Genomic DNA, 6,947 nt, shown 5'->3' on the forward strand with positions numbered 1-6,947 from the left:
GCGCGGGCGCGGGCTCGGCCCCGGCTCGGCGCGGCCCCGGCCGGCGGGCTGAGGCGGCTTCGGCGGCGGCGGCGGCCCCGGCCCGCAGGCTCCCCGCCCTGGCCCGGCCCGCGGGGGGGCGCTTACCTGGCGGCGGCGGCGGCTGCAGGCCCCGGGCTCGGCCGCGCGCGTCCCCAGCGCCGGCTGCGGGAGCCACAACATGGCGACGGCGGTGGCGGGCGGGGCTGCGGCTCCGGGGGCGGAGCGGGGGCGGGAGCCGGCCTGGCGGCGGGACCCGGCTGGGGCCGCGGGCGGGTGAGGGGGGGGGGCGGGCGGAAGACGACTCGGACCTGGGCGCCGGCCCAGGGCGGCGCGGCGGAGGGGCTGCCCCGGCCTGGGCCCGGCCTCCGGCCTCGGGCCTCCCGCTCCCGCCTCCGGCCTCCCTCCCCGCGGCGAGCTGCGAGGCGCGGGCCCGACGGCGGCGGCGGCGGCGGCGGGGCGGGGCGGGGCGGGCGGGGCGGGCGGGGCGGGGGCGGCGCCGCTCAGGGCTGGACCCCCGACCCCGCGCGCCCGGGCCAGGCCCAGCCCCCGCCCCGCCCGCCCCGCGGAACACACGGGCGCCGCGGCTCCGGCCGGGCGGCCGCTCCCTGCGCCCTGGGCCGCGGGTCCTCCGCCGCGCCTCCCGGGCGGGGACCTCGGGCAGGGGCCGCCGTCTCCCGCTAGAGGGACCCGAGCTGCCTCCCGGCCGACTCGTCCCAGCGGACGGCGGGCGCCTCGGGAGCCAGGACGGCGAGCTCGTCACTTAGATTGGCACGTAGTGGGGCCTAGCGAGAGGCTGCCAGGTGGAAGGAAGCAGAGGTGGCGCGGGCCCGGCGCTCGGTGGGTGCGCCCTCAGTGTTTGGTCATTGCCGGCCTTGGGGACTTGCTCGCAGGCTTGGAGGCGGGGGGCACTCTGACGTGTCGCCTCTGGGAGAACCGAGAGACCCGCAGTGAGCAGAGTTGACCACCGAGAGCCGGGGCCTCCCGGGGCGTAGCCGGGGAGAGCTCTCGAGTGACGGGGGAGCTCTGACCGTGCAAGGTGAGAACGCAGAGAGGCGGGCAGAAGGCCAGGAGGGCGACCAGCAGGACCTTCCAAGAACCCAGTGCACCTGGAAGCAGGCGGCCTTAAGGTGCCAGGTCAGGGTGTGGGAGCGCAGAGGCGAGGGCCTGGCGTCTGACAGTGGACACCCACTGCTGACCACGGAGAAATTCCTTCTGAAGAACCAGGAAAGAGATGCCAGTTTGCAAGAGGGGAGGAACTAACTTTGAGCCAGGGCCCGCTGTGCGCCAGGCAGTGAGCTGAGTTGAGCCCTTGGATGAGAAGTGCGTGAAGCAGTGAAAGCATTAGAGGCTGATCTTTTCAGAAGTTTGGCCGTGAGCCGGACGGGCCTGTAGCTGGAGGGGTAGTAAGAGCAAAGGAGAGAAGTGATTTCTTTATCCCCCACGCCCGCACCCCAGTATGAGGTGGAGCTCTCCAATAAAGGAGCTGAGAGGGGAGAATGGAATATGCAATAATTAATGGTGCAAGATCTCAGAAAAGGACAATGATTAGATAGGGCTGGTGGAGGGGGAGGAAGAAATCAGAGAAGAGACTCAGCTCTTCCTACAAGAGTTAAAGGATGTGTAAAGATGGAAATACTTTGAGATGGGGAGGCATACATACTGGTCCTCCATGTTTCCCTGAATCAGCTGCCTAGATCACCCCCAAAGTCATCCGTAGGCCTTCTGGAGTTACTGTCCTTTAAAACTTAAGTGCAGTTGGCTCAAACCACTATTTTACTTAGAGTGGGGAAAGCCAGCATACCTGCCAGTATTTCCAAAGATTCACAGGGAAACTTACATTTCTCTTAATTGTCCTATTGGCCCCAATTTTCTATTCCCAAAATTCTATTGTGCTATTTCAGGAAATTTGTCTGGATACTTCCCCATTTATATGCCCCCAAATATACCACCATATGTGAAAACAAAGTATCCAATGTTATGATTGTTAAATAATTTCTAGTTTATCTGTAACCGTTAAAAATCGTGTTGAAGGAAAAGATTAATGACATGGGAAATATTTGTAATTGAAAAGTACATTGTAAGATGTTATAATACTAGCTTGTAGTATATAAATATACTATGCATATCACACATAGATATCATTCCTAGATAAATTGGGTTTTTATTTCCTTCTGTGACTTCTTCATCTTCTTATTTTCACAGTACATTAATATTTCTCTTTAACTCAGGAATAAATTACATTTTAAAGTATTTTTAAGAAGGGTATTTTTAAAGAGATCTTTATGGAGTTGAAAAGAGATATTAAGAATTAAGAGAGGAGGGGCACCTGGCTGGCTCAGTTGACAGAGCATGGGATTCTCAATCTCAGTGTCTTGAGTTGAAGCCCCACGTTGGGCATGGAGCCTCCTTTAAAAAATCAGGAAGAGGGGCACCTGGATGGCTCAGTGGGTTAAGCCTCTGCCTTTGGCTCAGGTCATGATCTCAGGTCCCTGGGATCGAGTCCCGCATCTGGCTCTCTGCTCAGCAGGGAGCCTGCTTCTCTCTCTCTCTCTCTCTCTCTCTCTCTGCCTGTCTCTCTGTCTACTTGTGATCTCTCTCTGTCAAATAAATAAATTAAATCTTTTTTAAAAAATCAGGAAGAAAGGAAATTGCGAATGGGTCTTTGAAAGATGAAAGGGACTTGGGTCAGCAGGGATGGGCTAACTGGGGAGGCAGCCATCAGCTGGAGGAACCCTACAATCAAGGACACAAAATAAAAAATGGATGGAGTGTTCACAGAACACCAGAGGTCACTTTGACTGAAGTATAGGATTTGAGGTGAAAAGCAGGAGACTCAGTTTGGAAAAATAAGATGGGGCCATGGTCCTGAATGCCAAGCTAAACCCTTTGTAATTTGCGGTTGAGAAGAACCCTTGGAGCTTGAACTGTGCAGATGATAAATTTCAAAGTAAATTTTCCTGTAAACTCTTCCTTAACGAGGTTCTGGATCTCAGCCCTTCTAACTTAATGATATTTGGATTTTTGATTGAATCAGAGCAGTGAGGTAGGGGCAACAGGTTTTGCATTCTAACTCTTTACAGAATGAGAATTGGCCCCTGCTTCTCTACCTGTTAATTACTACAATTTTGATTCACAAGGCACCAGAGTTTCAGAAAGAACCGATTAGCAAAGAGTGGGGATGAGAGAAAGAAGAAATGTGCACCTTAAACCAGTGTTTTGTGTTTTGTTTTGTTTTTTTTTTTTTACAACTTTCTATGAGTTTGGCTCTTTTTAGATTCCACAGATGAGTGAGGTCATACAATATTTGTCTTTCTCTGTCTGACTAATTTCATGTAGCATAATGCCCTCGAGATCCATCTATGTTGTCAAAAATGGCAGGATTTCCTTCTTTTTTTTTTTTTTAATTGCTGAATAATATTCTTGGCAAACTTTTTTGACTGTGACCCCCTTTACAAAATCTATTGCACATCTCAACCCAGAATATACACATGCATGTACATAAATACGCCTCTGAGACAGAAGTTTCATGAAGTATTACTCTTACGTACTGCTCGCTGATCCTTTCAGCTTGATTATTTTTATTTCTTTCCCAACACTGGTCAGGATCTGCTACATTGATTTTATGAGCCAGTATAGAGTTACAAAATGCCTCAAAGGACATCGAAGAGAGGCAAGAGTATTCCCTGCCATGTTTACAGTTCTCATTTAAATAGCCATATAGTTCGTGACCTTAAGTTTGCCATATTTACATGCCCCAGAAATCAACAGGACAGTCAAGACTCTCTCAGGATATGGAGTGGGCAGGGAGAGAAGGGTTGACACAAGCCAGGTTGGGTTCCTCTTCCCTTCTAAGCAAATATTTCCTGATATCAGTGTTTCTCAGGAACCATAAACGTTTTCTTCTTTGTTTAGCTTGAGAGGCAGACTGCCTTCAGCTCAGGTCCTAGGAATTTCAGACAAGGCCGGATTACCACCTGTAAACCAGAGACAACTTGTCATTTGAATGAACAGAATCATGAACTAAAATAAAAAGGAAAGTAATGTATCTTGATTGTGACAGTATGCGGAGGCTATCTTACCCACCACTGTTGGAATATGATAGTGACAGTAAGTATCATCCCTTTCTTCTAAGTCTAGAACCAATGAGAAAATGAAACTAAACTCTATCACCAGTTGAGCTGAACTCAAGAATGTGGCCTGGCTGATGACTGGTAGGCTTTTTAGTGTTCCCTGAATTTAAATTATCTCCTCCAAAACTCCAACTTCCCCCTTGCAGGGGCCTAGCAACTTTCACTGTGTTCTGATAGAGAAGATTGCACTCTGAGGGCAGGCAGATCTGAATTCACCAGTTAGGTGAGTCCAAGACAAATTCTCTCCTACCTGCCCTCCTATTAAAAAAAAAAAAAAAAAAAAAAAATAGGGAATAGGATCTATCCCCACCCAAACAAATTAGATCTGACCCAATAGTTAGGCAGTTGAGCAGAAGAGTATATTAATGCAGTGAATTATAAAAAACGGCAAATCCATACCTTCCCATCTCATTGTCCCTTAAAACCTATAAAGAACACCTATTTGCCATTCTTCTGATGTGAGGCCAAAATTTTTCTTTGAGCAAGAGTGCTGATTAGAGTGTTCTTGGGCCCTTTCTTACATAAATCCTATCCACAGTGTATTTTCTGTGCTTTGCAATTTGTTTCTAAAGTTGTCTAAGGACTTAAAACTTCTTGCAAAGCAGTATACATGAAGGCTGATTCTTTAAAAAAAAAAAAAAAAATCCTTTGTAATTGTCTCACCCACATCTGGTTTGACAGTAATTTTCAACTGGTTGTTAGCTAATACTTCCAGAGCATTCAACTGACATTTCATAGAAACAACTCTTTCTTTTCATGCTTATGTTTCATCAGTTTGTGTAACTTAAATTAATTACACTCTGGCATACAGCTGTCATAAGGAAGTTTGGGACCCAACACAATAGACTCTTGTTAGGCATTTAACTCAATTGGTAGGAAGAAGTGTGTAGGAATTCCAGAGATGAAAGCATTCAGTAGGTCATGGGTAGTATAGTATAGTCAATATGTTTAATTGGAGGGAATAAAAAGTGTTGATTCCAGAGAGCCCATTAAAAGAGAGCCATTAATGCTCATAGACCAGTATGGCCAACTCTTTGTGCATATATTTTAACCTTCTTCTTCCATATTTATCCATTTTATAATCCCCTCAAAGTCACTGTCCCTCCGTTCCCATTTAGCTAAACATGGCTTTAAATGACTTAGGGTTGGTATGGCTATCAAAGAACTTCAAATGGTAACATTGCATACTGCACTAGCAAAATACACATACCTTATACACTTTCCAGTGCTACTGAGATGATGTAATTGGGACATTCAGAGAAAACTGTGGCGATGTGAATTGGTATCATCCCTTTAAGAAACGATTAATCATACTTCTGAAGAGCCTTAAAAGAGATGGGGCCCTTCTGACTCATCAATACCACTCCTGGAATTTTTCTTTAGGAGATAACCCTCCCCCCAAGAGAATGGCCACATGTACAATATTTACTATACCCTTATTTGCGGTCATGAAAGTTGGAGCAACTTATGGTATGTAACATTGTGTAACTTACCACTGAGTAAACAGAAAGGAGTAACTTGGAAAACATCTGATTACAGATTATTTGGAAAAAGAGACAATTTGTTCTACTACACTAAGAGCCTGAAACTGAACTGTATACTTTAAAAGGGTGAATTTTGTGAATCATAGCTCAACTTTTCAAAAAAGATACGACTCTGTATTTTTGCTTTTGTATCAGTCAAGATCAGCAGGAAACAGATGGCCTGCTCAAAATGTGTAACTGAAGAGAGTTGAAGAAGGGATAGTGTACAAAGAGGCCAGCAGGGCTGAGGGAAACCAACAAGGGATAGTGAAGCACCCTAGGGCTCACATCTGCTGAGAAGCCATTATCCGCCATAGGCTAAGTGAGAACAATAGCTTCGGGAAAGAGAGAGCCCCTAGGAACTTGCAAAAAATCAACCCTACCTCTCTCTCCTGCCCTCAGGTCTCCTGTGGAAACTCCCCCACTGGCTGAACCCAAGAAGCAGCCCAGGGGAACTAAGCGGAGATGACAGTGTCCTTCAAGGCCAGCTGCTGGAAAAGGACAGAGGGTAGATCTGGAAAGACAAAGGCAGAATATCTAGCAGGTGTGTGGTCATAGAACAATGTGAGAACTGTCTAAGCGTATGGCCAAGGAGCTTCAGGGAATCCAGAAACCAGGGTTCCAGAGAGAATAAGTGAAGGTAGCTGGAGAGTAGGTAAGGTAGGTGGAGGGAACAGGAAAGATCATCAACTCAGACTGAGACAAGGATGAGAGGCAGAAGCAGGTGCATTTTATTTTTTGGCCAAATACTTAGCTGGAGATGGAGCTCTGAAAGAGATTAATAGGAGATACAGGAACTAAATTAGACTAGAGCTCTGGAAATTCTTCCCCTATTGGCTATTACCCTATATTTCTCCTTCCTCACTAAACTGCATGCGTTCAACAAATAATTGCTTAGTACCTATCATGTTCCAGGAACTGTTAGGCCCTGGGGATTGAGGAGAGAACAAAATTAACATTCTTGCCGTCCTGCAGGTTACATCCCGGTGGGGGGAGACAGACCATAGATAAGCAAATATATCAAAGAATGATAAGTGTTATAAAGAAAAAATGGGGGAGAGCAGGGAAATAAAATTCTGCCCTTTCTATATCTTAAAAACCTCTCAATTTAAACCACACAGCCCCCTCCCCCCCAACACACAGCTGAGCTCCTGAATAAATTAGGCTGTGTGTATCTCTCACCTGGACAAAGATCATAATACCTTCCTCCCTCCAGCACCCCAGCCAGTTCTGCTCTCTGTGGGGAGGAGCTTCCTGAAATGAACCATGTCAG

The 6,947-nt window shown here is 47.7% G+C and overlaps 1 protein-coding gene and 1 long non-coding RNA gene across 3 annotated transcripts in view; one reads left to right on the plus strand and one right to left on the minus strand.

The window, feature by feature from the left end:
* Positions 1-240, minus strand: part of ZNF592 (zinc finger protein 592) — a 47,128-nt gene extending 46,888 nt beyond the window's left edge. For both annotated transcript variants that reach the window (XM_032342020.1, XM_032342022.1), the window contains exon 1: positions 127-240. The gene's annotated coding sequence lies outside the window, so the exon portion shown is untranslated. The remainder of the gene's footprint in view (positions 1-126) is intronic.
* A 698-nt stretch (positions 241-938) lies between these two features.
* On the plus strand, positions 939-6,364 carry LOC116590351. Its single transcript, XR_004285563.1, has 3 exons — positions 939-1,057; positions 3,934-4,128; positions 6,077-6,364. It is a non-coding gene; the product is annotated as an uncharacterized LOC116590351 (long non-coding RNA).
* Positions 6,365-6,947: the final 583 nt, after the last annotated feature.

This window comes from Mustela erminea, chromosome 5 (genome assembly GCF_009829155.1).
Source record: "Mustela erminea isolate mMusErm1 chromosome 5, mMusErm1.Pri, whole genome shotgun sequence".
Classification (NCBI taxonomy): Eukaryota; Metazoa; Chordata; class Mammalia; order Carnivora; family Mustelidae; genus Mustela; species Mustela erminea.